General features: G+C 47.1%; 2 long non-coding RNA genes and 1 pseudogene across 2 annotated transcripts in view; 2 read left to right on the plus strand and 1 right to left on the minus strand.

The window, feature by feature from the left end:
* LOC144767518 (uncharacterized) overlaps positions 1-23,431 on the plus strand; it is a 381,370-nt gene that overhangs the window by 270,318 nt on the left and 87,621 nt on the right. The window lies entirely within an intron of this gene.
* LOC144767517 (uncharacterized) overlaps positions 1-23,431 on the minus strand; it is a 36,631-nt gene that overhangs the window by 11,069 nt on the left and 2,131 nt on the right. The gene's annotated exons all lie outside the window — the stretch shown is intronic.
* Positions 22,071-22,642, plus strand: LOC144767378 (protein THEM6 pseudogene; annotated as a pseudogene).

A 23,431-nucleotide genomic window follows, 5' to 3' on the forward strand; every position in this document is an offset into this window, starting at 1 on the left:
CTACCAGAAGGGAGTTGACCAGCGTGACCTTGCTATACTAAGCTCAGATAGATGCTTTGTGTGCCATATATGGGCATATCCCCTGCCACCTCCTGTACCAACTTGTACTTTTCCATCTTAGGTAACGGTTGCAAATTGTGATAGTATATATGTGAAGACCTGATAATGTGCCAGCAGTCTCTCTTCGGTCCTCGGGGCGTGAGGTCGTTGGGAGCTCCTCTGACAGAGTATGTTTTGTTTAATAAACGCTTGAACTTTCTACACTGCCAATCGACTGATTATTGATAAATGGTATTTGGTAATTGTAAGTATATTCCTTTGGGGGGTTGTGAAATTTAGGTACTTCAGTTGGCGACTCCGCCGGGACTCCGCGTTGGGGTCATCCCTCCGTATCTGGAAAATAACGGGACATTACGAGGAGTATTCTCGGTCGGGGGGGGGGTGGACTGACCAAAGAAACAAAAAGGGTTGCTCCGCTTTTCCGATCGGGAAGAGCCTTGGCTGCTAGTGGCCCCACGCCGGAGTCCTACGGGTGAAACCCGGATGAACGGATCGATTGGCAGTGGAGAAAGTTGCAATCGGACCTGAGTGCACCAGGTGAGTGTTTTTGTTTCGTTCTATGTTGGATATCCTTCTACATTTGATTTTGGAATTGGGTGGTCATAGACCACGGAGATCGCGGTATTTTGAAAAGGGGGTCTGACGGGGCAATAGTGAGACTGCACGGGCGGACGCCCCTCTTTTGTATTTGATAGAGATATGACTAACACGCCTAAGTGCGAATTGTGAAACTTTCACACTTGGCCGGACCGCCCTCTGAAATGCTGATGGTCATGCTTGGGTAGCACTCGGACAGATCTGGAGCGGTGCTTGAAAAAGCGGGCTAAGCCAGCATAGTCCAGGAAGTGAACCAAGAAGGCCGTTGGATGGTCGGTAGGTCGGTCTGTGGTTGCGAACAACCTGTGTGACTATCTCTAGGCAGCCCCTTTGGTGAGGCTGTTTTGATCTTTGGTTCTCTGACTTTGAAACATACCGGTTCTCCTCAGACGGCAGTCGACGGGCTCCGTCTTTTGATTTGGGCTAGCATTGGTTTGTATTGGTTTGTCTTGTTGGTAGTTCGATTTGTGTTTTGTGTACATTTACAATTTTAGGTTATGAATGAGTGACTGAACGAATAACTGAACATGGCCATGTATGCGTGGAAGTATTAAAAAATTATAACTTGCCTTTTTCTTCCCACAGCTACAATTAAGAGCAGTAGTAAAACAATGCCGTGCTTCAGTAAGCTATGTTTTGGCTGTACCAGTCCAAATAGTACTAGATTAGATGAAAGCCAGCCGCCCCCTCCGGAAGGTACTCCCAGCCATGATTTATACTGTAAGCACGGGATTGGCCCCTTGATATTCAATCGTTTATGGCACAAATACACCAAGGATAATGTAGAACTACAGTGGCCCTTGACAGGGTCCTTCGATGAGAAAAAAATTAATTATTTACAGGAACGTCTGTTCCCAAAACGTAGCAGACAGTCCATGTTCGATACTCTGAGGACATGGCAGAAAGAGGCCACCCGCAGAAGAGTGAGGGCCGAGAAATTAGTAAAAATGAAGCAGGGACAGACCGTTACGCAGAAAGCAATTGCGCATGACAAAAACAAGACCGAGCAAAACATCGAGTACCTAGATAGACAATTTCGGTTGGAAGTAGATAAGAGTTATGTTGTCCGTAAGGAGGCTGAGGATGAGATAGAGGATTTGCTGGATGTTCGCCCCCCTCCGCCATATGCTCCACAGCGGATATATCCAGCGGTGCCACTGACGGCGCCCACAGCCCCTGTGATATCGGCTCAAGGGGGAACCCCGCTTCGAGCTCCTACCGATGTGCCAGGCACTGCTGCTTCCTCTGCTAGGAACTTAGCCACCCTGCTCCCAGACACACACCACCCTTTGGGGGCGGCGGGTGTCTCCACGACACTAATACCCTTGTCTAGCCCCGTAGGAACTTCCCAGTCAGCTAGCACGACACCTGAGTGCCAGGGTCGGGCTCCGATTGGGGATCCAGAGGGCTTGCATATTAGACGGCTATTTACGAGAGGGTCTGTAGGTTATGGAGAAAAGGAGGCAATAGCTGACCAATCAGTTAAATGGATGTATAAAGACATATACACCTTGACGGACATATGGAGCACCATGAAAGATTTTGAACTGGTGATGCAACAAACTGCCCTACATCACATGTCCCGATTTCTGATTGAAATCTGGGAACAGAGTTTTGGAGAAAGGGGATTAGCTCCACAAATTCTATATGACATAAAGGATCGCGCCCATAGATTTGAATTAAGCCCGGAGGAAGTTTATAAGAATGTTGACACTCTGGTGGGTTATCGAGGTAGACTCTTCTTACGATTTCCTGAGTTAGGTTCCCAGCACCCCATGAGGGAGGTACACCCTATTTATCATCCCGAAATTCCCGAACTACGCAATGATCAGAATGTAATAACACGAGACCGAGTAGAAACCAGGTTTCAAGAACAATGGGTGTACACCCCATGGAAACGAAGTGAAGTGTTGGCTTTAAAAGCACAACTTCCTGACCCCCGTAAGAATCCCACCGCCTATTATAAGGAATTAACAGAGGCAGCGTCTTCCGCTGTCATGACTTTAGCAGATATTGAGTTGTTTTTCGGATTATTGGTTCCCGTAGACATATGGCGGTAGGTCCATGATACTCCCCACGCGGCCGAGTTGGGGGGTACCTGGGATGAGCTTAGAGCATTGGATAAAGACCGTAAGCCGGGAGATAAGCCGAAGGCGGAAATAATTGCCTTACCAGCTAAGATTATAGCCTATATGCACACATTGATCCCTCCACGAAAGGTGGATTGGGATAAATTGACTGCTTGCAAACAGAAGAAGGATGAAAGTGTCTCCGATTTCTTTACCAGATTCGAGGGAACTTTCATCGATTTTAGTGGTCAGGACCTCGCTAGCGAGGGTGGAATACGATTATTTGTGAATAGATTTGTGACCAATCTTATACCTGAAATTTCGACGGGATAGCAAGCTGCCGAGAGCACCTGGACTACGTCCTCCCCTTCTATCATATTAAGCATGGCCCAGTATTATGAACACAGGGAAAATGAGAGCAAGGATAAAGATGAAAAGAAGACTAAGGATCTTAAAACTCGAGTGTTGTTACAGCAGGTTATGAGGGGTCGAGGCACAGGGAGAGGCGCCAGAGGGCCCGGGTCCAGCGGGCCGGTCTCCAGAGGGGGAGGAGGAGGTTAGCCCTCCCGATGGGGACCCAATCAGTGTGCATATTGTAGGGAGGAAGGCCATTGGAAAGATCAGTGTCCATGGCTGTTAGCACAGAACGGCGTTGTCCGAGGAAGGGGAAGAGGACGCGGTGGCACGGACCGTAGTGATATGCGCAGAGAAGAGGCAGCACAGGGAGACCACGAGCGAAATCACTTCGATAAAGCACGAGGCACAGGTAGGCAGTACTACAATGAAGATTATGGTTTTGAGGATCAGGATAAATTCGGAGATGTATAGGACAGCCAAGGACAGAGTGGGGGCCAAGTGTCGATACCGGTTAATCAGCAGGGACCCTATGTGACAGGGGAATTGATGGGGACCACTGATAAGTTCTTGATTGACACAGGAGCAATGAATAGTTCGGTTGCTCGCTCGTTGGTCCCAGGGGCCGCTCTGTCCGGGCATAATAATGTTTCAGTGGGATTTTTGGGAGTTCCTGTAATCAGCCCCATCTCTCAACCCCTCCCTTTCACAATTGGCCCGTACACTATGGATTCTCCATTCCTTTTAACCTCTAGTTTTGGAGAGAATCTTTTGGGTTTAGATATGTTGAAAAGATTAAATGCTAAAATACATTGCTCTCCTGATGGTGTTTATTTGACTATTCAGAATCCCGATGCAAGTACGAGACAATGTTTTGCTAAAAATGACCCATTGCCGCCTGAATTTGCGGACATATCGCCCAGTTTATGGGCGACAGGAGATGCGGATGTCGGGAAGCTAGACATTCCCCCTGTCCGCATTACATTGAAACCTGGTGCTAGACTGCCCCACATACCGCAATACAAGATCTCCCCAGCGGGAGAACGAGCTTTGCTTTCTACAATACAAGATTTGATTGATAAGGGGGTGGTCGAAGAAACTGCATCGAACATTTGTAACAGCCCTATTTTGCCTATTTTGAAAAAAGCCCGAGATAGGTGTCGAACATGCAGATGTCTATCGTTTTGTGATTGATTTAGGGGAGGTTAATAAAATAGTGGTACCCCAATTCCCGGTGGTTTCGGACATCACTACAATCCTTACTATGATACCTCCCACTGCTAAATATTTCTCTGTCATTGATCTGAAGAATGCCTTCTTCAGTATCCCTATCCATCCTGATAGCAGGCAGGTCTTCGGATTCTCATTATCTGGCCGAAGCTTCAGATTCTGTCGCGCTCCACAAGGCTATACCGAAAGTCCTAGTATCTACAGCCAAGCCCTTAAGGCGGTCTTAGACGACCTGTCTTTGCCAGATGGTAGCGTGCTCTTGCAGTACGTTGATGATTTGTTAATAGTGTCTGACACGGAGGAGGGTTGTAAAAAAGCCACGGTTAAGTTGTTGCACCATCTGGCAGACAGCGGCAATAAGGTTTCTCTATCCAAGTTCCAATTTTGTCGACAGGAAGTGACCTACCTCGGCCACTTACTATCGAAGGAGGGTAGGCGTCTATCGCCTGAACGGATTACTACCATTACTAACATGCCTGTGCCTTGTACTCAACGTGAGGTCCGTGCTTTCCTTGGTATCACCTCTTATTGTCGTCAATGGATCCCTAATTTTTCTCATCTTGCTAAACCTTTGCTACACTTAACCACTAAAGATGTGCATGAACCTCTCCCTTGGACTGCTGAATGTCAATCTGCTTTTTCTTTCTTGAAATCTGCTCTTTGCTCTGCTCCTGTTCTTGGTACTCCTGACTACCGTAAACCTTTTGTACTATATGTGCACGAGGTCGACGGCTGCTCACTTTCGGTGTTGACACAAGGTTTTGGTGGTAAGCAAAGACCGTGTGCCTATTTTTCAGCCACATTGGATTATGTGGCCAGAGCACTTCCCAGTTGCCTGAGGGCCATGGCGGCTGTGGCAGCGGCCATCAGGCAATCAGAAGGGCTTGTTCTAAATTCTAATTTGACCGTGATGGTGCCGCATGCTGTGGATGCATTATTAAATAAAACGAAAACACAGCATCTGACAAGCGCGCGCCTCACGGGTTATGAATTGACCTTGTTTGCTCCCCATGTGACCATTAAGCATTGTGCTACATTAAATCCGGCTACACTGTTACCTCTCCCTTTGGAGGAACAGGCGAATGATGTCCATGATTGCATTTTCAGGACAGAAGAGGAAACGAAGGGAAGAATCGATCTCACAGACGTTCCGTTATCTGAACCCCAAGGGGAATTGTATGTGGACGGTTCTTGTTTTAAATTAGCAGATGGCACAACGACAGCTGCATATGCAATTACAACTGTAAAAACAGTAGTTGAAACATTCCGAATACCTCATCGATCAGCCCAAGCTGCTGAGTTGATGGCTTTACTGCGGGCCTGTGAACTGAGTGAGGGATTAGAGGTTAACATATTCACGGACAGCCAATATGCCTTCGGCGTTGCCCATAGTTTCGGGAGGTTATGGAGGGAACGGGGATTTCTCACCTCACATGGTCAAAAGATACAGAATGGGCCGTTGGTATTACGATTACTTGAAGCATTGACTCTCCCCAAGAAAGTAGCAATCGTAAAATGTAGTGCCCATAAAGCAGTGGTGGATGAAGTGGGTGAGGGCAATGCGTTTGAAGATCAGATAGCTAAACAAACAGCCCAGTCAATGATGTCCGCTATGTATGTTAGCACCTCTGCCAGATGGGTGGGGGAGTCCGATTTGTTTAATAATACTATTGAAAGTGTGCAAGAGATTCAGAAAGAAGCCACCACCGCGGAGTTAGACAAGTGGGAGCAGGAAGTAGGAAGATTGGATGAGAATAACTGTTGGGTGGATTTGACAGACAAACAGAGATGGTTGCTACCCAATGCAATGGTACAGGCTGTTGTCACTATGGCCCATGGACCAGCTCATGTCGGAGCTAAAGGCATTTGTGCCTTGTTGGACCCCGTCTGGAATAACCCCAATATACAAAGAACAGCTGTACGTCTGGTCCAATACTGTATGGTCTGTTTGCAACATAACCCGGGGAAAGGAGAACCAGTGCTGAGTGGGAACGTTGCTCCCCCGACATTGCCCTTTGAAGGGCTCCAGATGGACTATATTCATATGGAGCGCCTCAATGGCTTAAAGTATGTACTAGTGGTGGTATGTGCCTTCAGAAAATGGGTTGAAGCGTACCCTACGAAAGAGAATACTGCCCTAGCCACAGCAAAGGCGCTCAGACACCCCCAGTCAGCAGGGCTGGTGGAAAAATACAATGGGATATTGAAGTTGAAGATGGCAAAAAATTCAAGAGAGCACTGGTTTAAAATGGCCTGACACCCTCCCATTAGCCCTTATGTCCTTGCGGGTCACCCCTCATTCACGTTCTGGTCTATCTCCTTACGAGATAGTTTTCGGGCGACCTGCTAGTGTGTGGGGCGTGCCTAGGCCGAGGTCCTTTACTGATGTTGAATACCCTATGTTGATCGATTACCTGTATACTTTGACTAAAGATCTTCGTTCTATTCATCAGCAGGTAGCATCTGTACTACAACCACTGCCAGAGGGCCCCGGACATCACCTGGAACCCGGCCAGTGGGTTCTGGTCAAGAAGTACGATCGAGACTACAGCTTGGCTCCGAGATGGTCTAAGCCACATCAGATCTTGTTGGCCACACGAACGGCTGTGAAAGTGGAGGGGAAACGACACTGGATCCATGTGTCGCACCTAAAAAGAATTCCTCTTCCACTTCCCTATGACCGGCGACACCCTGAGGGAATCCTGACTCAGGAAAGCGAGAGAGCTGTGGCCTTTGTTCCGTTTTCCGACGCTCGTGAAATCAGCGCTCAAGGAGAGATAGGGCCGGACGGGGCAGTCTCTGAAGAATAAGCAATCCATGTTGATTTGGTTGACAGCAGTTCTGACGAAGGTGATGTACCTTCCCCTGTGTTATTCCCTGATCAGGAAGTGCCCGGTCATGTTCGTTACAACCTGCAGCCAAGAAAGCATCACAGTACCTCAGATGACCCTTTTAGGAGATAAGGAAAGACTTGGATAAAAGTAGGGTTTACTAGTTTCTAATCTGGGGTACTGAGCGAGACACTGGACTGAACTAGTTGAGAGCTGGAACATTGATATTGTGCTCTGTTCAGAAAGAAAGACTCTGTTCTTGTCATCGGCCAGGTTGTTGGAGGAAAACTTTTCAGAAGATCTGTATCGTGAGACGTCGTTGGATGTGTACCCAGATCGCAAGTCTGCCTGTGAGACTTTGAAGGACACAGGGAGAAGAACCCTCTGGCAGGAAGGTTGTTCTGGCCCCACTTAGTTACTTTGGACTCTTAGCTAGGAATGTAACCTTTTGGTCGTCTTGTACTTGAGGAAGAATTACCTTTTGCTCCTAGATATTTGCCTTTTTATGAACCAATGTTTTCCAGTTGGATCATGCGTGTGAAAATAGCTTTTGTAGTTACAATTGCAGTATTTCTAGCCATCTTTATGGGGGTTTTTATATACTTAGAATATAAACACCCGATGCAATCAATGCTGATGTCGACTGTTTCCCCCCCTGAGCATATTATGTATACTTTAGCACCCCACAAGGAACGACATCGTCAGACCTATGCGAAGAATGTATTTGTGGAAATGTTGCACCAAATGCACAGCACCACCAACACCACTGACTGCTGGGTTTGTGGACTTCTGCCATCGGTTGTACATAATCATGACCTGTTCCTCTCGTTACCCCTCTCCTATTTAGGGAGTTGTGAAGCTTGGTTCAAACTGTTTTCCGCCATGTACAACCATTATATAGAGAATTACAAACAATTTGTTTACACTGAAAAAGATTATAACATGATTTTATCGTACATTACGGCACATCAGGGATTTGATCCACAAAGCCATGGAGGACGGGGATCTTTAGATCCTCAGGCTTGTATGAACAGATATATGGAGGTTCGGAATAGTACTTGGTTGTTGGATGAACTCTATGATTTTAATCAATTTAATTCCACCCAATATTTCCAGCTTTTTGTTGATCGAAATGTTACAAGCGACCGCACTGTACCCATTCCTATTCTGAATACTTCCTCTGACTTCTGTGTGCAGGGAATGGGGCATGTGCAAGTTGGTGACAGCATTTGTAATTATACCTATCAGATGAATATACTTAGCAGTCCACCTCTGTTGACACCACCCAATGTGTATTTCGTATGTGGGGAAAATGCTTATACTTGGTTACCCCGGGGTTGGGCCGGCCACTGTTATCTGTCCTTCCTATACCCGCCTGTATATATAGCACCGTCTGACTATCATAGAACACATCAGTTGCACTCAACAAGAGCAGTGCTCAATAGGCCACGGAGGCAGCTCATAGCCACTGAAGTTGATCAGACCGATACCTCCCTGGAGCAGTTCACAGACTTCAGCAAAGGCATGGTCCCATTCTGGGGACCGATCTTTAACAGCAGAGAAATAAGACGGTTGTCTAGAATAGTAGAAAATGTGATTAACATCACCACTGATATCATGGCCAATCTCACGGTTGAGCTTCAGGCGACCAGACTCGTGGTGCTTCAGAACCGTATGGTTTTGGACGTTATCTTGGCTGATCGGGGAGGAGCATGCCGGGTGATCGGCAGCTCTTGCTGTGTTTACATTCCAGACTCCGCCCCCACTGTTCATTTGGCCATTCAGAAGCTCCATCGCATAGCGGCAGAGATGCATGTAGATAATGGGTCTTGGTCCCTGTCTGGGTGGTTCTGGGGTCTCCTGGGTACTTGGGGTTGGAAGATATTACTGATTTTGGGTGGAGCGGCAGGTATCCTTTTTGTCTGTTGTCTCTGTCTGCAATGCGGTCCTGCGTGCTGTTCATATTGTGCCTCTAGATTAACAGCGGCAGTCACCCCTTCAGCAACCCCCACCAAAGCACAGATGCTCCAGCAGGAGATCCGTGAACTTATGAGAAAGGACGAGGATCTCTTCGAGGATTAGTGACCTCTGTTATTAGCTTCATCACGCTAAAAGTAGGGTTTGAGGAACTAGAATTAGATTAGGCCTCGCACGGGGAAATAGATTGCAATTTCTCCGTCAGTGTTCAGCGTGATGTAACTAATTAACATACCGAGAACGCCCCTATGGTATAAGACACCCTTTTCATTATATTTTGTCATCCCTTTTATAATCATTTTCCTCCACTTTCCTTGTAAATAGGGTAGCATCGGTCAATAGGACAGGCGCCATTTTGTTTAGGTAACCCATAGCGCTGATTGTAAAAACCTCTTTGACTCGGCATTTTCGCATCTCCTCGTTCTCATGAGAAATAGCTAGACACATGTAGCAAGCAGCTGCTTGTGCTTCTGGGCCCCGTCAAGGTTGTAGGAGGGGGCCGGCCAGATAAGCACATTCTTGCAAGCGCTGTGCGGACTCTCACCGAAACTACCAGAAGGGAGTTGACCAGCGTGACCTTGCTATACTAAGCTCAGATAGATGCTTTGTGTGCCATACATGGGCATATCCCCTGCCACCTCCTGTACCAACTTGTACTTTTCCATCTTAGGTAACGGTTGCAAATTGTGATAGTATATATATGTGAAGACCTGATAATGTGCCAGCAGTCTCTCTTCGGTCCTCGGGGTGTGAGGTCGTTGGGAGCTCCTCTGGCAGAGTATGTTTTGTTTAATAAACGCTTGAACTTTCTACACTGCCAATCGACTGATTATTGATAAATGGTATTTGGTAATTGTAAGTATAATCCTTTGGGGGGTTGTGAAATTTAGGTACTCCACCCCACAGCTGCGCAGCACTTAATACCAGCTGCAACGCATAGGTTTTCACAAGTGCACATCCTTTGACTTTTGCTGCATTGGCAGCAGCCCAGACATTCTGGATACAGGGCATTTGAGCCCCCCTCTGCGATGGCCAGTTGGCCAGGGAGACTGGGAGGTTTGGTGGGGCCAGGCCCTACTATGATTATGTGCTGCTAGGTAATATTTTTCATGTAGTAGGATTTACGCACCCGGTTCTGAGTACCTCTTAAGGTGGTCTATAATGATGAAGTTGTCTTGCATTTTCTGGTTAAGCCAGTGAGATATTGTTCCACCCGATGCCTTATGCCCCTAATGTTAGTATTCTCAGGAGGTTAGGGTCCATTATTAGTCTGTTGAGATTATGGGCGTACAATGCTGTTGGGGCCAAACATGGGTTTTTGTTACAGGCTGATGCTAAGCACAGTGATCACCAATGGTCACTGGGTGTTCGTCTTTGATCAGTTTTACTTTTACTAAATTTGCTTTGTGATGGCTCTGACAGTGGTCCAGCTGGCCCTGCCACATGTAAACAGATCCCTTGTAAATACTATCTAGTGCCAATCTACCTACTTGACCAGCGAAGTACATGAGTATTCTACTAGTGTATATATTTGAATTGTGCTATTTTATTTCGTACTTCCATGCACTTCGGCGCGAGATTAGCGTCGCACCGAAGTTGACATAGACATTCTTCCTGGCACGGCGCAGCCGATTTCGGGGCTGACACCGTGATTACACCCACCTCAGACGCCATCTTGCTGGGAGGAAAGGGTCGCGCTCCAGTTGTTGGACGCCTCCCACCCTCCCAGCTTACTTAAGGGGCGTTACACATCATCGTGGCGATATTTACCTAATTTCTCCCCTGAGGCGGAAGCCGGGGGCTCTCAGCTCAACCTTGTCTATTGCTAAAATCTACCTACTTGACCAGCGAAGTACATGAGTATTTTACTAGTGTATATATTTTAATTGTGCTATTTTATTTCGTACTTCCATGCACTTCGGCGCGAGATTAGCGTCGCACCGAAGTTGACATAGACATTCTTCCTGGCACGGCGCAGCCGATTTCGGGGCTGACACCGTGATTACACCCACCTCAGATGCCATCTTGCTGGGAGGAAAGGGTCGCGCTCCAGTTGTCGGACGCCTCCCGCCCTCCCAGCTTACTTAAGGGGCGTTACACATCATCGCGGCGATATTTACCTAATTTCTCCCCTGAGGCGGAAGCCGGGGGCTCTCAGCTCAACCTTGTCTATTGCTAAAATCTACCAACTTGACCAGCGAAGTACATCAGTATTCTACTAGTGTATATATTTTAATTGTTCTATTTTATTTCGTACTTCCATGCACTTCGGCGCGAGATTAGCGTCGCACCGAAGTTGACATAGACATTCTTCCTGGCACGGCGCAGCCGATTTCGGGGCTGACACCGTGATTACACCCACCTCAGACGCCATCTTGCTGGGAGGAAAGGGTCGTGCTCCAGTTGTTGGACGCCTCCCGCCCTCCCAGCTTACTTAAGGGGCGTTACACATCATCGCGGCGATATTTACCTAATTTCTCCCCTGAGGCGGAAGCCGGGGGCTCTCAGCTCAACCTTGTCTATTGCTAAAATCTACCTACTTGACCAGCGAAGTACATGAGTATTTTACTAGTGTGTATATTTTAATTGTGCTATTTTATTTCGTACTTCCATGCACTTCGGCGCGAGATTAGCGTCGCACCGAAGTTGACATAGACATTCTTCCTGGCACGGCGCTGCCGATTTCGGGGCTGACACCGTGATTACACCCACCTCAGACGCCATCTTGCTGGGAGGAAAGGCTCGCGCTCCAGTTGTTGGACGCCTCCCGCCCTCCCAGCTTACTTAAGGGGCGTTACACATCATCGCGGCGATATTTACCTAATTTCTCCCCTGAGGCGGAAGCCGGGGGCTCTCAGCTCAACCTTGTCTATTGCTAAAATCTACCTACTTGACCAGCGAAGTACATGAGTATTTTACTACTGTATATATTTTAATTGTGCTAATTTATTTCGTACTTCCATGCACTTCGGCGCGAGATTAGCGTCGCACCGAAGTTGACATAGACATTCATCCTGGCACGGCGCAGCTGATTTCGGGGCTGACACCGTGATTACACCCACCTCAGACGCCATCTTGCTGGGAGGAAAGGGTCGCGCTCCAGTTGTTGGACGCCCACCCTCCTCTAATCCCCCTGAGACATGTATAAATACATCATGCCTTCCTGTCCGCGCAGCGGGCGGGCGCAGCGGGCGTGCCGGCGGCGCGCCAAAGGCAAGCCCGTCTGCGCCCGTCCGCGCCGAGACCGGGCCTAGGGCCACGACCCCTGGCCGGGCTCTATCGGATCACAGGTTGGTTTACTCCCGCTCATTTTTGATGGAGCTTCGTTCACTCCCCACTTCCCGTAGCATAATGAATGATCCAACAATCATACTACAAAATGCTACTATTACATGCCCTGATTGCAATAGTACGATTTCTACAAATAGCCATAAGACCCAATCCGAGCCACAAACTCATCTTAAAGAAATCAATGTTCTTATGGCCCTCATTAACGTGCGATCGGCGTGTAAACATAGTCAGGAAATAGCGGACCTTATAACCGATAACAATTTAGATGTCCTAGTTATTACTGAAACGTGGATGGATGACGCGTCAGACCCCGATTTAGTCATTGCTGTACCTCAGGGATATAAAGCTCACCGACAGGACAGGGTACGGAAAAAAGGAGGTGGGCTGGCTATCATAGCTCGAGAACGGTTTGCCGTTAGAACATCATCCATCCCAGCTACCGCATGCGAAGCCCTGCAGTTCGGTATTAAGTTTACTTCCCTCTTTAATTTTAAGGGAGTACTCTTATACCGACCTCCTGGCACAAGGACCGCGTTCTTAGCTAATCTAAGTACAATATTGGAGTCGATAGCCACCGAAGAGTCTTTCACTGTTATGGGTGACATGAATTTTCACCTAGATCAAGAAGACGATAAGGACACTTCTGCCCTTATCACAGACCTGGATACACTGGGTCTCAGACAAATGGTCACCTCCCCTACCCATCAAGCCGGACATACCTTAGACGGTATCTTCTCAAATGTTGAGGGCTTACATATATTAAACATCTTACCTATGCCCTGGACTGACCATTATGTTATATTTAGCAGACTGACAATGAATGACATCTTGAAAAAAAAGGTCACTACGACTATCCCAGGATCCTTTAAAGTATGGAAAAATATAAATCAGACTGAATTAACAAAGTTATTGGACAGTACACGTCCATCTCTGTCCACTGATCCCAATATTGCTACCCAACAATTTCATGACTGGCTAGCCCATGCCACCAATCTCCTAGTACCAATTAAAACCCAATCTAGGAATAGAACCACACCTTCTGCCCCATGGTACACAGTGGAACTAAGGAGGCAAAAACAATTGAGTAGAAACAGGGAAAGGCAGTGGCGAAAAAACTATGATACAGAGAGTAAGGCCAAATATAAAGATTCATTGACCGTTTATAAAGCTATGATCACGGAAGCAAAAAAAACGTTCTTTTCAGATCAAATTAAAAAAGCCAAAAACTCGAGTAGGAAATTATATGACATCACTAGAACTCTGTCAGGTAATGCCCCAGATCTTACCCCGCCCCCCTCACAATCATTTTGTGATGCACTGGCTAATTTCTTTTTTTCTAAAGTTAATGATATTTACCAGGCTTTTACCCCAAACCCAACAATAACAGCTCCTTTTGATCTGCCTTCGGACAAGGTTTTGACCAGCTTCAAGGCTCTTACTATCGATCAAATAAAGATCATTGTCTCCTCTATCAAAACTGGATCGACACTAGATCCCTGTCCATTCTCAGTCCTCCCACCGGTGATGGACACACTCATCCCGGTCATCACTTTAGTTTGTAATTCTATATTGGGCTCTGGGATTTTCCCGGATTCCTTAAAAAACACGCTGGTGAAACCTCTGTTGAAGAAAGCAAGTCTTGATAAGGCCGAATTAAAGAATTATAGGCCCATTGCAAGCCTCCCATTTTTAGCCAAAGTGATCGAAAAGGCCATGAATCAACAACTAGTCGAGCATGTAGAGAAACATCTTCTACTGGATGAATCACAATTCGGTTTCCGAAGATATCATGGTACTGAAACCGCCTTAATCAAAGCTGCAGACGACATCAGGGCAATTCGAGACCAGGGAGGGACAGCAGTACTTGTATTGTTGGACTTATCGGCGGCCTTCGACACGGTCGACCATAAGATCTTGGTCGACAGTGTCGGAAAGATGGGCATTTACCATACTGCGAGAGATCTGCTTGCATCCTTCCTGGCCGACAGAACACAGGCTGTCACCCTGGGCCATACCAATCTGCTAAGCTGTCACTACCGTGTGGGGTTCCTCAAGGCTCATCCCTAAGTCCGACACTATTTAATATCTATGTGTCGGACCTTGCTAATGTCATCAAAGCCAATGGGATGAGCCTAACCTCTTACGCTGATGACACACAATTGGTTCTGGCCATTAAAGGCGATGGACTCGAGGTGGCAGAGCGTTTCCAACGCGGAATGCTAGCAATCGGAGAGTGGATGGCATCCAACTGCCTTAAACTCAACTCCGAAAAGACGGAGGTGCTCATCTTTGGACCCCTTTTACCAGACTGGTCAGCAACCTGGTGGCCATCAGCCTTTGGAGCCCCTCCTAGTCCAGCCCTCAAGGTCAGGAACCTGGGAGTAACTTTTGATGTGGATCTCAACTTTGTGGCACATGCGAACAGAGTAGCAGCAACAGCCCATCACAAATTAAGACTGATCAGAAAATCATCCCGTTTCTGCCAGATGCAGCTGCTAAAACATTGGTTAGCTCTTTAGTGTTATCGTCCCTTGACTATTGTAATGGCCTATTCTTAAATGCCCATGTCAGGGTAACCAATAAGCTTCAGACAATACAGAATGCAGCAGTACGTCTGCTCTCTGGAACACCCAAGTTTTCGGCTATATCAGACACCATCAAGAAATATCATTGGCTGACGATCCGTAATCGGATCAAATTTAAATCACTTTGCTTAGTATACAAGACACTTCATGACCAAGGACCACATTATTTTAAGGATCAGCTGATACCCTATAAACCTGCCAGACAGCTTCGATCTGCTACTCTTAACCAACTAGTGGTTCCACGTTCAAAAACAGTTTCATGGGGTGAACGCCGCTTTTTAGTCGCGGCACCCAAATTATGGAACACCCTGCCGCAGCACATCAGGACAAGCCCCTCACTTTTGCAGTTTCGCAAAAGATTGAAGACCTGGCTTTTTAATCAGTAATATCGACAACTAACCTTCAGGAGCCTTTTTTCATCTTGGGAAAATTAGGTGAATAATCTAGCGCCGAGACGCCTACGGGTATTCGTTCGCGCTTAATAAATTGCAAAAATAAATAAATAAATAAATAAAATCTGCACCGTCTCGGTACTCCAATCTCATCTCCTCTCCCATTTTCTTACCTGCCACCCCCCTTTTTAGTCCACCTCTCCTCCAACCCTCTACCCCAGTTAACTTTCCCTGTGCTCCCCTCATTCCTCCCTCTACCCTCGTCACACCCTCGCTATTTACCCCGACTTCTCCACAAACCCCTTGCATCTCTCTCCTTCCCCCTACTCCTCTAGTATTGCTGTGCTACCCCCTTTCCCCCCTTGGTAACCCTTTCCATTTCCCTCCCTCGGGCCCAGCAGAACCATTTCCTTTCTTCAACTTCCCTTTCTCCCAACCCCCCTCGTTCTGCCAGATGCCCGTTCCCTCACATCTACCTCTCCAAGCTGACAGGACCTCTCCAATCACCTCCCCTTTTTCCCTCCCAATCCTCTGTGATTCCTTTGACTCCACGCAGTCCTCCCCTCTCCTTCTGCATCACCGCCTCGATCCGCACCCATCTCCCCCTAATTATGTCCTTAATTCCTTTCCTTCTTCCAACGCCAACAAAGACTCCCCCCTGCACCTCTGATACACCAACTCCCGCTCTCAACCTCCACCTTTCCCCACCTATGAACACTCTACCCCAACTCTCCTCCTGTGCCCCCACCTCTCCCTGCCTTCCACCACCAATTTCACCCTCTCCTGTTCCCATCGAGCCACCCAACCATCCGTGCTCTGCCCTACTCTCGCTGGAAAATAAGCTAGGCTCTCTTATCACCTCCATCTCTCAGCTTGTAGCTTCCATTTCACTGTTAAGCTCCAAGATTTCCACTTTTCCATACACCTCAACTCCTCTGGAAAACTCTCACCTTCCCACGAGATGCATCTCACACCCCATAATAGCCAAGCATAACCTGTCTGCAAACATCGTCAACTCACACAAGCCCTTGAACGCCACCCCTCTCCAACCTGCATCTCCTAGTAATCCTACTATCTACACTATTCCGACCATCTACTCTGTCAGAAACAAGCATCCACCTAAACCCCCCCGAGCATCATCATAAAAGAACAATTTCCCTATCACCCTTCATACCCAAGTGCCCCCGTCACCAAAACAGTCTTGACAGAGCTGCGATGTCTACTCCACAACTGCAGATCTGCAATAAAACACAAACTTGAAATGTCCGACACCATCACCCTTCACAACTTAGACATGCTCTTCCTCACAGAGACCTGGTTCAACGATACCTCTCACTCTATGTTTGATCTCCTACTACCCACTGGCTATTCTTTACTTAGGAATGACAGAATTGAAAAAGTTGGGGGAGGTGTTGCAGTCATCTTTAGAAACTCCCTTCAACTTAAAGCTTTTCCTATCAACTCCTTCCGCACTTTTGAATGCCTATCTCTTGAGCTTCAATTACACCACCACTCACCCCTAAGATTTCATGCGATTTACCGCCCGCCGTGCAGCGGCCCTTTGTTTATGAAGCAACTCACTGACTTCATCAGCGACCAATACTCGCAAAGTGACAATCAGACCTTCGTGGGTGACTTCAATCTCCACTGGGGCTTACCGCAAGACTCTGCTGCAAATTTGCTGGCCACCTTCCTCTCTACAAACGATCTTATCCAACACAGCACAGAATCAACACACTCTAAGGGATCAATCCTGGACCTTGTGATTTCAAAACCAAGCATGCTTACTACCGCTACCCCTATTCATGTAGACTGGTCTGACCACCTCCTCATCCTATTCTCTCTTCGCCTATCACACTCTATTACTCTTGGCCAACGTAAGAGGGCTACCTCCTGGTTCCGTGACACTAAAAATATTGACTTCGGTTCCTTCTGTGAATCAGCTTTGCTATCACTTCCAAGGCTAGACCCGAACCTAGATGTTGACGAACTAACCTCCCAATGCCTCACAGTCCTTGCAGTCGAAATCAATAATGTCGCTCCTCTCCAAAGTAAAAAGAAAAGGCCCACTCCCTCAGCACCTTGGTTCAACAAATCCCTCTATGAAGAAAGGGAGCACCTTAGATTCCTGGAGAAACAATGGAGGCATGCGCCCTCCATCGATAACCTGGCCACGCTTCGTTCAGCAAGATCCAAGTACTACAAGCACATCTTCCTTGGGAAAGCGTCGCACTTCAGAGCCCTCTTTGACTCAGCCAAAAATAGACCCAAAAAACTATTTGATCTCATCAAGAATCCTAACTGCTCTCCCCAACCTCCAAGCTGGAGGATTCTACAAAGAAAGCAGCAGATTTCGCTATATTCTTTGACGAAAAAGTGAAATCACTGGTGGATCAGGTCGCTCATCCTACCCCTCCAGAGGAGCGCACATCCTTAGCCATTTGGCAGAACTTTGACCCCATCTCTGAAGATGCCCTCCTCAATTGCATCCACGAAACAAAGCCCTCCAACCATTCCCTGGACCCCATCCCTAGTGCCATTGCCTTTGACTTCTATACCCTTTCACTTTCCTACTGGACCACTCTGGTCAACCTCTCCCTCAGTCAAGGCTCCCTTCCTGTCTCCTTCAAAACTGGGCAGGTCACCCCTCCGCTTAAGAAACCCATTGCGGATGCAAATAACCTCAACAACTTCCGCCCCATCACTAACCTACCCTTTCTTGCGAAGATCACAGAAAGATGTGTAGTGAAACAACTTTCTCGTCATATCAAGGACAATGATCTTCTTGATAATTTTCAGTCTGGCTTCATCCAAAAGTGCAGCACTGACACAGCCCTGCTGCAAGTGATCGATGATGCGCTGCGAATACTCGGGGGAGTCTTGTCTTCTAATTCTCCTTGACCTTTCTTCAGCCTTTGACACTGTCAATCACAACACCCTCCTCAACACTCTCCAACAGAGAATGGGCATGGAGGGCACTGTGCTTAAATGGTTTGCTTCTTACCTCTCCAATAGATCCCAAATGATCAAAATAGCGAACAGTCTTTCATCTCCTTTGGCGGTAGGTCAAGGTGTTCCTCAAGGCTCTATACTTGCACCCACATTGTTCAATCTCTATTTAGAACCTCTGGGAAATCTCCCTAGTAAATCCGGGATCCACTATCATCTCTATGCAGATGACACTCAAATGTGGAGAAGCGTGGCTCAGTGGTTAGAGGCGGCAGACCCGGAAGCTGAGATCAGCCGTGGACCAGGGTTCGATTCCCCGCCTCGGCGGGTCTCGGGCTCAAAAATTCCACGGACTCGACAATTCTCGCTCCGGTGCCTACTCGACTCACGGGGTCACACTCTGCGACTCTGGGCAATAGCTTGCTTAATCTCCACTACGGCCCCTCGCTGCGGGATGCCTGGCTTTCACCTTGTGAATACCCTGCCGGGGTATCTCACAGGGGAATACCAGGACGGGTTCCCTAAGCAAGCGCCTTGAGACCCCTGGGTGATTCGTGCGCTATATAAATCGAAATACATTTACATTTACATTTACATCTACCTCAAGGTTGCCTCCACTCACGATCTCTCCATCCTAAGCTCTTACTCTCGACTCCATACAAAACTGGATGTCAATTCATCAACTGATTCTGAATCCCTCCAAAACTGAATTCCTCCTCCTTTCCTCCTCGCTTTCTCCTCCCCGGTTCAATCATGGATGGATCAGATGAATCTACTTAACAATAAACCCATCATTGTCGACAGCGCAAAATAATCTCCCACATCAATTCCATTGCAAAGTCTGCTCGATACCAACTGCGCCTTCTTTGGGGAATTCGTCGCTTCTTCCCGGAGCAAGACCTTAAAACACAGGTCCAATCGCTGGTCCTCTCCAGACTTGACTACTGCAATTCTCTTCTTACTGGCTTCCCCAAATCCCATCTGGCCCCCCTTAAATCTGTTCTCCATTCAGCAGCTCGTTTCATTTTTGGGACCAAAAGAAGCGACCACATCACACCCGTGTTATCCACCCTCCGCTGGCTTCCCATCGAGGCAAGATCTATCTACAAGACTGCCTGTATCACCCACAAAGCCTTGCATTCCTCCTCTCCTCGCTACCTGGCGAATAAACTAAAACTCTCTGGAGGCTCTAGACCATCACGTAATGCGGAAAATTTGCTGCTCGAACCTCCCACTTTCAAGAAGGAAAGATCGTTGGCCCAATCCTTTTCAGGCAACGCAGTTAGAATCTGGAACTCACTTCCGCCTCAGCTCCGGACCACCACCTCCTCCCAGGCCTTCAAAACTGACCTCAAGGTTCTCCTCCTTCAAAGACACTTCCAGATTTAATTCACGCCCTCTCTATTACCTGAAGTAAGACCTTCCATTATAGAAAATTCTATTCTCCATGGCTATGGAAGTGCCTTCCCAGTGTGTTCTTGTGGTCTGAGTGTCAGCCAAGTATTACAGTATTAGCCCTCTACCTGTGTTGTTACTCGTTTGTAACATGCACACGTCACTTTTCTCTTGTAACACACTGTTTACTACCTCTTATATTTTGTTGCTTTAGATACCTGCACAAGAGCCACCATTGCCTACGTAACGTTTGTTCTTGTGTTTGAGTGTCCGCCATTTATTGCAGTATTATCCTTCTACCTGTGTTTGGTACTCCTTTGTAACATGCACACGTCACTTTTCTCCTGTAACACACTGTTTGCTACCTCTTACATTTTGTTTGCTTTAGATCCTTGCTCAAGTGCCACCATTGTCTACGTTATGATTGTTCTTGTGTTTGAGTGTCTACCATTTATTGCAGTATTATACCGCTACTTGTACTTTATATACCTTTGTAACGTGCACACATGTCACTTTTCCTCCTATAATTGTACCGTTTGCTACCTCTTGTATTTTGTTTGCTCACATTTGTCACTTTTGCCTCATGTAATTTAATGTTTGCTGTTGTAATTTTTTCACTTATAATTTTCTCCTCATGTATCATTACTGTTCCTTTTGTGAAGCGCTCTGACACCTTCGGGTAAAGTCCGCGCTATATAAAAATGCATAAATAATAATAATATTAATAACAAGCATTGGCATAGCCAATAGGTCTCGCTTCTGGGACCTTATAAGTAGTTAGTAATGCAGCACAATATCCTTGGTGCAACATCAACCGTTGCATGGCTAAACACTTATAAGGTCCCAAAGGCGGACCTATTGGCTATGACAATGCTTGTTGTGGCTTGGACTGGCTTGGATGCAGTGCATCCTGCTGCACCCAGAGAGCTGGGCAGGGATACACACTGCACTGACTTGGGTTCTGTGCGTCTTGGTGCTAAAGAGAAACTGACCATGTTTAAGCCAGTGAAACGGCTATTTTTCATAAACAACACCTCCACCTTTAAGCCATTGAGGACCAACATGGAGTAGATGAAGAGATAATACTGATCCACAAAACAAACTAGGTCACAATCAATCAATCAATCATATTGTGGCAGTCGCAGAATGACGTGAAACCAAAACCCAGCCTTAAGGTGTCCCAACACTGATGATTATGGTTAGTTTGTTTAAAATTCTGCACCACAAGTACCAGTGTACTCTGGGGCAGAGGCTGTACCGTTGCAAGGCTATGTTGCAGTAAACATACCTTCAGCATACTAAGCTGGCTGCCGTCGTCTCCCTCTCTTTTAAGACATAACCTCTTCTTTCTATTCTCACGGCTTATGCCGACCGGTCTCCTCACCCCGCCTACCACTTAGAGCTCTGTTTATCGGGAAGCGCCACAATCAACTACAATTCCCATCAGCACATAACACAGATGACCACACCTCCCAGCATACCAATTATGACATGAGTCGGTGGTTTAAGAAACAAAAGAGGGACTAAAACAAATGGCGCGATTAGCCCACTCCCCCACTATTTGGAATGGGAAGATTCAATTGAAAGCACAGCTCATAAAACTTTATTTCCAATAAAAAATATTAATTTTGCATGGTCTCTGAACAGTTAGCAAATTTCTAAAATGTTCGTCATACATTTTATACGTTGTGTGATAAATAAAATGTCAGCCTCTGCAGTAGCACATCTTACTTTTGAAACGTTATCTTTAACGTTTCTAAAATAAACTCCTTGAAAGATTTTCTTTGTTTTTGGCGGAAGTAGTACTTATAAACTGACAAGAACTCTTTTCTCAGATGGCAGCCAGACCTTAGCTCGGGTCTCTGTGTATACTATACGTTTCTATGCATTTCCGTGTTGCAGGAAGTGTGGCTATTGGTTAGGATCACCCCAGCTCGGCCAACAATTGGTAGGAGGCCAAAGCTCTGATTGGTGGTGGGATGTGCCAGGTTGGGTGGAGTGATTAGGAAAAGGTTCTCACAGCCCGGGCAGCACATATTTTGCTGTGATGAATAGCTTACTGTGCTGTGTACTTCTTTTCAGTTGTAACACTTTAGTAAACAATAATTACTGGCGAGTATATGTAGCCATTTAAAACGCCGCCCTTTTAAAATCATGCATTATCATATCTTATCTGTTGTAAACTTGTTATAATGTGTACCTAATTTGCCATTGTCCTTTTTGGGAGCTGGATTTGAATTCAGCTTTTTTCTAGGACAGGTTGTGCTTATTTTAGAACCTTGCGCTGTGGTAACTGCCAAACTTGACTTCTGTGCTAGCCTCCGAACGCTAAGGATGGAGATGGACACGGCGGAGCTCACCAAGTGGTTGTCCGTGGGCTTAGGCGTGACCAGCTGGTTTTTCTCATTTTTGGACGTCTGGTACTGGTTGCGGGCACCAGCGGCTTCGTTTACAGCTCGGCTGAAACCTTCCATGCAGGACGTGATGACACTGCACACTGTGAAGGGCCGGGTGATGCGCTCGGACGTGGGCTGTATGTTTCACATGAACAACAACCGCTACCAACGCGAGGCCGACTTCGCGTGCGTCTGCTTCTTCACACGGAGCGGCATCCTGAAGGCGCTGCGCGCAGAGGGTCCCAGCGTAGTAACAGGCTTCTGCGTCATCCGCTTCAGCCGCCCTATGCGCCTGCTCGAGCCCTTCCAGCTTAGCACACGCCTGCTCTGCTGGGACAAGCACTCCTTATTCTTGGAGCAGCGGTTTGTTAGCCTAAAGGACGGCTATGTGAGCGCCCTGCTCATAACGTTCAGTATTGTTCTCCGGAGAAGGCTTTGCAACACATCTTCAATCAAGAGGTATGGGTAGAACTCGATTTGCTAGGACAGGACACACGTTCATTCATGCACTTTTAATTGCATTAACAACACAACATTACTAGTTTATGTGCTTATGCCTCTTTAATCGCACCCCTTAAGAAGGTGTCAAACCCGTAATACAACGGGACGTATGTAAGTAATAATGTATTGCCCGGGTGGCCGCTGGAAAAGAAAGGGAAAGGGTACCTGAGTAGGCATCGTTTATGGCAGCAGGCAGGGGCAGGACAGTGGGGGGGTGGGCATTCACGTGCGCTGCTTAAAGTTATCGTGCGGCATGCAAAGGCATGAAGCTGACAAGAAGGGAGGTGGTAGGGGAGGGCATTCACGCGCGCGATCAAAGAAACCAAATGGCAGCTGGGCACGTCGCGCGCGCTCTTGTGCACATAATAGCAAGCTGGTGGCCGGCAATGTAGCACTTTTAAAAGCAGCTACTAAATGTGTTGCAATGTGTCGCCAGAGCAACGCATGCACTGGCTCAGGCGAGACCTAAAAATGGAGCAGCTGCTTCAAAGCCGCTCTGTATTTCTCCTAAATGCACCTCTCCCCCAGACAGCATGAATTTGCAGCAGCCCAGATGGGAGAGCATTCCAAATAATTAGGAGCCCTTTCCCTGTTTGCGAATGGTGCACCTGTTTGAAGGTGCTCTGTGTCGCAATTAGGGAAAGCTCCCCATATAGGCTATATGTGGTAGGGCCCCAGGTATCTGATTTTGTTGGGATGTGATGTACGTGCTGAGTAGTGTGTGTATGGTGGATTATCAGAGTGGTTGTATGGCATCTAATACTGTGGTAGGTAGCTGTACTGTTGTTTTGATAGCATTTTGCC

Source organism: Lissotriton helveticus, chromosome 7 (genome assembly GCF_964261635.1).
Source record: "Lissotriton helveticus chromosome 7, aLisHel1.1, whole genome shotgun sequence".
In the NCBI taxonomy this organism is placed as follows: domain Eukaryota; kingdom Metazoa; phylum Chordata; class Amphibia; order Caudata; family Salamandridae; genus Lissotriton; species Lissotriton helveticus.